This window comes from Sinocyclocheilus rhinocerous, unplaced genomic scaffold (genome assembly GCF_001515625.1).
Source record: "Sinocyclocheilus rhinocerous isolate Xijiao unplaced genomic scaffold, SAMN03320098_v1.1 scaffold1275, whole genome shotgun sequence".
Lineage (NCBI taxonomy): Eukaryota > Metazoa > Chordata > Actinopteri > Cypriniformes > Cyprinidae > Sinocyclocheilus > Sinocyclocheilus rhinocerous.
In genome coordinates this window covers 1,160,535-1,169,727 of record NW_015628268.1, presented here as the reverse complement: position 1 = coordinate 1,169,727, position 9,193 = coordinate 1,160,535, and the positions used below count along the sequence as shown (strand labels likewise).

Sequence of the window (9,193 nt, the reverse complement as noted above, 5' to 3'; positions counted from 1 at the left end):
TTTATTTCACTTCGGAACATTCATTCACAGATTTGCGCTACTGTCTTCACACGCATACGAAACTTACTAGAGAAGTGTGACCGTTATATATCTCAGTAAATAAATACTATAAAATTCACATCTCGCGCACTTTAATGCCCTTTGAATGTAACGTGTATGTTCCCTTGGAACTGGAATCATGGCAGAATATCATGTGAATTCCACTTTGCAGGGCACTTACGGTCTAATAAGACAACGCTTGAATGCTGCTGCCTGAACTAGAGACATCATTACTGAAGTAAAAGTGTTGGCTGGTGTCACTATCTCGCGAACGCGGCGGTGGATCTCCACCAAACTCGGGGGATCCCTTCAGCTTGAGGAGCCCTCTCAAACGCCACTCTCCGTGTGTCGGTACCCAATCACGAATTTAACCGCCCGTAACTCCAGGACCCCGGGGGCTATCGACGCAGGGGTGGTCTCATTCGAAAGGGGGCCTCGAGCCCGCTCTGGAGCACGCTCTGCTGGACAAACTACGTAATTACACCATTTTATCTGCGTTTTATGTTCTGTAAAAAAAATTTCAGATCGGTGGCATATTGGCAGCATATTCGCCGATACCGATATATCTGGGACAGGCTCATATCGGCCGATAAAATCGGCAAAACGATATATCGGTCGGGCTCTGATTATCATTATTATTACTTGTAAGGCCTCTGCGAATATCGCACAAATGAAATGATTAATTCCCTTATCAAGAATTAATGAGTTAAATTCCTTACATACTACTAGCCTACATCCCTAAAAGTTTTTCCATCACCATTATAGTTCTGCAGTTGTGAAGACTATAATAGAGCGGCACTGCACAAACTAGTCAAACATGCAGAATGTAATTTGTGCTGATAGTTCTATGGACTGTTGATGAGGTTAAAACTTCGCAACAAGGCAACAAATCTATAAGGTAGAGCGGTCTTGTACATACCGTCTAATGGCCTCAAAAGACCAGCCTGAACTGAACAGAAGTTCAAAAGTTTTCAGATCTTTATCAAACACCCACCATAGCCCTGTTAACTTTGTTTATGATCAGTTATAGCTTCCTTATTGTAAGCAGACTTTCATTAGAAGACTGTCAGCTTCACATTCACCATGCCTAACGAACAGAGTGTCCAGGGAGACAGTGCAACTTGCAGTGTAAATTTATATCGAGGTGGTGGGCCCTCGCATCACACAGATAATGATTTCCTAATTGGATTAATTTATCAGAAAGCTGTTTTCTCTCCCTCAGCCTGTGGGCGCAACGGGGAGAAGATGGGCGATTGAGATGTCAGCGTTGGCTGAAAAGGTGGGTGGTTTATTTTCAGGGGCCTTGCCCCCTTTCTTTCGAGGGGCGGGTGAATTAGCAGCAGTTATCTTCGAGAATATTTTTCACTGACGCCACCCATTGCACATTATCTCAGTGAGAAGGAGAGCAACACGCTGAGATAATCAGCAATGACACTGATGTAAAATTAATTAAACACAAGCAGTAGATCAGAGTGTAGCTAGTGACTACAGTGCACGGAGCCAATGCAGGGAGCAAATGCGTGGTGTGTGATACCAAACGACACCATCATCTATCTAATTTGGTTTGCTGCTGCCCTAAAGCGTCTCTTCGCTACATTGAGTGATGGCACTGATCAGTTTAATCACAGAGATTCATCCCCAGTGGAGGGAAGAAGCGGTTTGCTATTCTACACTCGTTACCGGTGAATAGATAAATATGTTCAGCCGCTACCTCGATAACAACAACAGGCATCATACTGCAGCCGCCGCGAACTGATCTAGATGATGAAGTGCTTTTCAGGGCTGTTTATGTGTTTATGAGTGAGTCTGCACCTTACTTTCATGTAATCTCTCTCTCCCTTTCTCGCCAACAGACACTTTGATGTTACTAATGGCACCATTCCCCTCCATTCCTCTTCTGATCATTCCACCAGACCCCTCTTCAGTAATTCAGCCTCTCAACACCAAAACGCATTTCTACCATGACCAAACATCAGCCCTCACTTGGAAAAAAAACCCTCCATTATCTAAGGACATGATTCACTCATCGAAAACATGTCCTAACCCATTCTGCAATCCCACAAAGTCCAAAGAATACATCTGTTAATTTAACTTATTCACCATTTGTCATTAAAAGAATAGTTAGCTCAAAAATAAAAATTTGGTGAAAACATACTTACCCTCAAGCCACAGGATTTACAGTAGATGAGTTTTGTTCATCAGAAAAGATTGAGAAATTTAGCATTACAATACTTGCTCACCAATAGATCCTCTGCAGTGAATAGGTGCAGTCAGAATGAGAGTTCAACAGTTGATAAAAACATCACAATAATATACAAAAACTTCAGTCCATCAATTAACGTCTTTTGAAGTGAAAAGCTATAAGTTTGTAAGAAACAAATCCATCATAAGGCATCTTTAAAGGCAACTTTAAATTGTTGCTTCTGGCCAAAACACGAGTCCATAATCCATAACACTTCCTCCAGTGAAAAAGTTTTCCCCTGTTGTCCTCTCACAACAGAATTCACAGACATGTGTTTAGGACATTTGTTTTCTCATGAAAATCACATACAAATCATATACGGTCATAATCACGTGCTTATTAGCTTCATGTTTCATCCGTGGAAATGATTTCCTGGGTTTCTTATGTACAGAACTGAACGCAGAAGTGAAATGGCTGTTCGTAATCAGAGACCGGGCAGGATATGAACTAGGGTTGGGCCAATAGACGATGCCATCGTCCATCGCCCATGGCTGACAGACATCACGATGTTGAGCCGGCATCGCTCTCATTTAACTTTCACTTTCGAGATTCGCGATCACACGGACTCGGAGCGGCAGTACCTACCACACATTTTACAAGATTAGATATTTGTCAGTGGTGCTCAGTATCTGCAAATCATTCACCATTGTCCTATCAGTCATCTCTCCTTACTCTATGTATGTGGTAAGTGAACTTTCATGTACTGTAACGTAACAGTCTACCGCTAGCAAGCGGCTAACCATGTCCCTTTTAGTGGCTCCGTAGAACGCATTATTTGTTTTCCATGCCTTTCTGCAAACGGATTCACGCTTCGGGCACACCTCCTAACCCCGTCCCCCGATATCATCGTCCATCACGATGTTTCACTGTAGACATCGTCCGATGCCAATTTGGTAGACATCGCCGAACCCTAATATGAACGCATAATATGATTGACATATGAGCAGCGAATAAGCTTCCTCTGAGTCAGAACAGCGATCACAGAAGAGAAAAACACAGGCAGACAGTGCTGGAAGCGGCTAATGCTCATCAGTAAATCAGTGGAAAATGAATTTAAAAAATGATGATTCTGTCTAAGCTATATGTTTTAAAACAAAAACGCACTAGTATAAACGTAACCTAAAAGATGTGGAAACTGAAAACTATTTGAACGTTATTAAAACTGTTTGCACTGATATATTGTGTTGGTTACATTTTGCTCCTTTGTGCTTTTTTGTTCCTTTGTGCAGTGGCTCAGGAGATGAGTCTTTGAGTCTGTAAAAACGTCAATAAGCTGAAAAAATAAAACCAAATTTTTTTTTTTTTGAGGTAAAGTAATCTTATTAAAAGAGATTTTATAAAATTGTTAGTGAAAAAAGTATCGTTCAGGAACCGGTATTCGGTATTGAAAATTTTTGAATGATACCCAGCCCTAGATGAGATTACCTTTTCACTGGAGAAAGCTAATTTACAGAGAGAGAACTCACATTTTAGCTGGAAGCAATGGTTTGAAGTTAAAAACATCTTAATGCTGGATTTGTTTCTTATAAACATGCAGCTTTTCGCTTTACAAAATGTTAATTTATGGACCAGAGTCGTGTGGATTATTTGTGAATTATTGTGATGTTTTTATTAACTGTATGAAATCTCATTCTGACGGCACCCATTCAATGCAGAGGATCCATTGGTGAGCAAGTGATGTAAAGCTCAATTTCCACAAATCTGTTCCAATAAAGAAAAAACTCATCTACATCTTCGATGAGTTCGTCTTCAGACAGTTTTCATTTTTGGGTGATCTGTTCCTTTAAATTTGTTTTTCTTCATAGCATTCATGCATCCAGTCTATAAATCTGCTTCTCAATCCTTATAACCATTCATTCATGTGTTTATTCAGGACCACACCTTTGGGGTGCATGTGCATGATAGATAGAGAGAGAGAAAAAGAGTGTCCCAGCAGCATCTACCTCATCATAATCCTGATTTCCCTGTTCCTGGGTCTACCTTCCCTCTGGCGACTAGACACTAGAGACTGAAAATCAATACCAAACCAACACAAACAAAAACACATTTTGATGCTAATCGATAATGCAAAAGAAACTAAACACATTTTAAGACCACAAGAGTGATCTTACAATTAAGGAGGACTGTGAGAAAGAGAGAGATGGAGGACCCAGGAGGCGAAGAATTAAAGAGAAGAGAAGATTGAAATGTATTGAGGAAAGAGGAAACCTGGTGAAGACATGAATAGTGAGTAAGCAGGGCAGAAGTGAGGAAAGTGAGAAGGATGATATGGGATCGAAGGGAGGATGGAGATGATTGCAGTGCTAAATGCCAAAGTTGGTGCTATTCACCATGAGGGTGAAAAACGGCCACTGAGTTCCATCGATAAGATGGTCTAGGTGCTGTTTAAATTAACTGACTGCTCTACTCCATGACCTTAAGTTCTCCATCCAAACTATTTCATTACCTTCCGCTTCTGCTAGAGGAAATAGGTGCAGCTGCACAGGCTTGATACCACCAATGTGTAATGAAATTCAGACCAGTACATGAAATTCTAACATGCAGAATTCAGCTCAACACCATCTTTGTTCCATCACTCTAACAAACAAATTAAGAAAAGCAAACACAAACAATTCCACAAAGCCTTATTAGTGATGTAAATATAATGCATGCCACATGCTTAATAGAGGGCAGTTCTCAACTGTTAGACACGCAAGAAAGAAACCACTCACCTCAAGGAAAGCTTAAATCAAAAATTTAAAGAAAAAAATCATAGTAAATTTGTAGTAGTAGATTAGTAAATTCAGTTTGCTCAAAAAACCTGAGCAAACTGACATTGCACATAATCAGCCTTGTATCATACTGACTGCGAATAAAATGCTGTGGTTATGAGACTCAAAACACTGTGTTAGACATGGGTCTTCTAATAGTCTTGAAGTTAATATGGGGTTAATGTCAAATAACAGAGAAGGAATCAATTCTAAGATGTAAGCTTGTTGTTAACGAAGAACATGGCACAGAATTAAAAAGAGTGAATATCTGACAGAGCGAATGAGAAACCTGAATAAAGGACTCTTACCACATCATCAGTAAGTGTTCTGATGTTTAAGTGCTATAAACCGTGAGAGAGAGAGAGAGAGAGAGAGAGAGAGAGAGCATTAAAGACCAATTCAGAGCAAGACTGACATAGGTGTAATTTTGTAACTTCTTTCCGTGGTTACAAGCTCACCATTGCATGCTGCCATCTGCATAAAAGACAAGTTTCATAGGCGATTGTAAATGAGAAAATGTTCCTCGGTGACATATGAACATGCTAATATGCAATTGGAATGTCTGCATGTTGGATTTAAGGACAAAATTAGACCCATCTGTTGCTTTGGATTGTGCTCTCGTGTTGAGGAAAAACGGCTTTTGCGGTGCTCAGGAAAAGCATGTTTGCTAATGCTGTTGCAGTATTTCATTTTGGAAATTCCTTAGAGCAATGGTTTGCCAAATCTCATAAGGAGGAACAAAGCAAACAAACAACGGCACATTTTTGCCTGTATTCTAGGTTCTTGCCAGTCATCCATTAGAGGAGGGAGAATTGGGTTATTTAGCAGTAACCCAGCACAGCTCATGCAAACAGTTCGACTCCATCCCAGATGGCAGGCATTATAATCAGTCAAAATACAAATCTACATTTTCACAACCTCCCTCTAAACATTTACATGCGCTATTAATTCAGCTAGCGATTCACACAATAACCAAACACACACACATATTTCAGTTATTGGTGGCTCGGCCAAGCATCACAGCCATCAGTCTTACTTCATTAATGGAGTCAAAACAAATGTGCATGCTTCGGTGTAAACATGCTGTGCTGGTGATCAATCAGAAAGTCTGTGCATGGGAAATGACCTTCATTAAAGAAACACAGACCTCCAAAAACACAAAACCTCTCAATCACAACAAAACCTCTCAATTACTGATGAAATACCAAGACCTTCTGAAAGACTTTTGAGAAGCTTTATGCCAACAAATAATGAAAAAACCCTGTCAATTTGGATCAAATGGCAATATGCAAGTTTCTTTTATTTTTGCTTTTCTACATTTATAAAATAACCTAAATTATCTTCATATATGAATACAAAACCTTACTTGGTCAAAGTTTAAAGCATCAGAAGTACCTTCAGCTTCACAATGCACTCAGTAAACCATCAAAATTACTTAAATTCAGCACTTTTTAAGTTAAAAAAATAACATTAATTACACCCCAAAGGTGCCTATTGCACTGTCACTTTTCCAGAAAAAAAAATTTAAATAAAAAAATGATATGAAAATAACAAACCTGCAGACATTAAGACTTTAAAAGACAAACACTATAAAAATGTGAAAAAGCAAGTGGATGAGATAAAACCATGAGCATGAAAAAGAAAACATATGTATGAGGCTAATTGTGGAACCTTTCCTCTACTTGTCAGTCACATTGACAGTGTTTGTTTTCTCAATCTGCCTGAGAGAAAAAAACGAATTATTTAAAACATACCCCAAACATGCAATTAAAAGAAGCTGCTGTCATACTTAACTTAGTGGAGACAGCAAATGCATCTTGCGCTACTTGGCTGTAATTATATTTGCTTTATAATTATCTAAATATCAGGTGGACCTCCCTCCCCTCTGCTCAGTTTGTTTGGCAACTAAATTTTTTAAAAACTCTTGAAGTGATCAGTGTTAATTTTGACAGGCATTTTTGATTTAGTCTTAGTCTTTATCTTGAGACGAAAATGCTTAATAGTCTTAGTCACATTTTAGTCATTTGAGTCTTTCATAGTTTTAGTCGACGAAAAGTCATTGCATTTTTGTCAACTTTCAGTCATTACTTTGTCATTACTTTTAGCCAAACTGCAGTAACCAACATTTATTTTAGTAGCTATTTTATATGTAGTCTTCAGACAAAAATAATCATTAATTCTTCTCTCTTTAGACCAAATCAATTAAGCTTATGATAAATTTTAATCAAGTTAAAAACTCTTGAAGTGATCAGTGTTAATTTTGACAGGCATTTTTGATTTAGTCTTAGTCTTTATCTTGAGACGAAAATGCTTAATAGTCTTAGTCACATTTTAGTCATTTGAGTCTTTCATAGTTTTAGTCGACGAAAAGTCATTGCATTTTTGTCAACTTTCAGTCATTACTTTGTCATTACTTTTAGCCAAACTGCAGTAACCAACATTTATTTTAGTAGCTATTTTATATGTAGTCTTCAGACAAAAATAATCATTAATTCTTCTCTCTTTAGACCAAATCAATTAAGCTTATGATAAATTTGAATCAAGGATTGAATTTGGGAAAACTTGAATAAATTATGACAATTTTCATTTTTGGGTGAACTATTCCTTTTAACAGTAGTAAAAAGGAGCAACTTATAAAAATGATAGTTATATATATACATATATACTACATATACATATATATATACACATATACATATATATATATTAGGGATGCGCCGATCCGATATTCATATCGGGTATCGGCTCCGATAGTGCCATTCGCCAGGTTCACACACTCCGTCTGTGGTGCATTTTTTTTCCGCACCCATGTTAACGGATCAGAGCGTTCACACTGCACGCGATTGCGGTCCGGCAGTGCGCTCCAGGAGCGGTGCGTCTGCAGCAGTCATGCTGCGATCATTTCCGCATGGAGTCTATTTCTGCTGTACTGCACGCGCTGAAAGTGACAGCGCATTATTCGCAGTAAAAAAAATAACATGGATTGGCACGGAAATTTAGTAATTACACCATAAATGCATATAATTAAAGTCTACTGTTTCACAGTCAACACATGGCTTTTTGGCTAGATTTAAAACAAGGAAAAGTGCACTTTTAGATAAACAAGGCAATAATAGATGGCACTCGTGGTGGTAGTTAAATAAAGTTATATTTATTGAGTTTAAATGTGAATATGTCTATGAAATATTGTGTATTTTTACTGTACTGTGATAAAAGAGAATCACAATGCTGAAAAAGCATTTTCAGAAACAACGTTTGGATTTGAAATCAAAATAATGGATAAATGTTGTGTTTGTGGTAAACAGCCGCGGATCAGGAGCGGACTGCAAACGCGTCAGGTGCGAAAGCAAAATGAGTCCGTGCTGCTTCTGCACCGCATACACATACTGTATACGCACTGCAGACGGAGTACATGTGAACTTGGCACAACAAATCTAGTTCAACAATTGAGGCAACGCCACAAAGAGCTCCATGACCAATGCATGGCAAAAAAAACTCAACACTCCACATGCTGCAAAGGGCACTGGAACAAAAGCGTGCTCTTAACATCTACTCTGGGGAACACGGCGGTTTTACATGTCCAGCTGCTCACCAGTGGGACATTGGGTCCAATTTGGTTGAAACACTCATCCCCATTGAGGAAGTGACACTAGAGGTGAGCTACAGTAATTCATCTGCGTCCAGTATCATTCCCTGCGTGACAGTGCTCCAGATGCTACTTGAAGCTGAAGGGCTATCAACACAAGGCATCAGAACTCTCAGGGAGGTAATGAGGGAGAGCCTAATCAAACGATTCGCCAAACTTGAAGACTCAAAAACTGTGGTTCTGGCATGTCTTTTGGATCCACGTTATAAGAGTCATGCATTCTCGTCACTCACTTCCAACATTCCATCTTGGCCAAGCAGCGTCTGCGAAACATCCAAAGGGACCTTGGCCTACCAGAGCACAACTTAATCCAGGCAGTCCCAACAAGGTGGAACTCAACACTCCACATGCTGCAAAGGGCAATGGAACAAAAGCGTGCTCTTAACATCTACTCTGGGGAACACAGCGGTTTTACATGTCCAGCTGCTCACCAGTGGGACATTGGGTCCAATTTGGTTGAAACACTCATCCCCATTGAGGAAGTGACACTAGAGGTGAGCTACAGTAATTCATCTG

The 9,193-nt window shown here is 39.3% G+C and overlaps 1 protein-coding gene across 1 annotated transcript in view; it reads right to left on the bottom strand.

Annotated features, from left to right (window-relative positions):
• Nucleotides 1-9,193, bottom strand: part of diaph3 (diaphanous-related formin 3) — a gene marked incomplete at its 3' end in the record, with an annotated part of 107,344 nt that overhangs the window by 63,642 nt on the left and 34,509 nt on the right. The window lies entirely within an intron of this gene.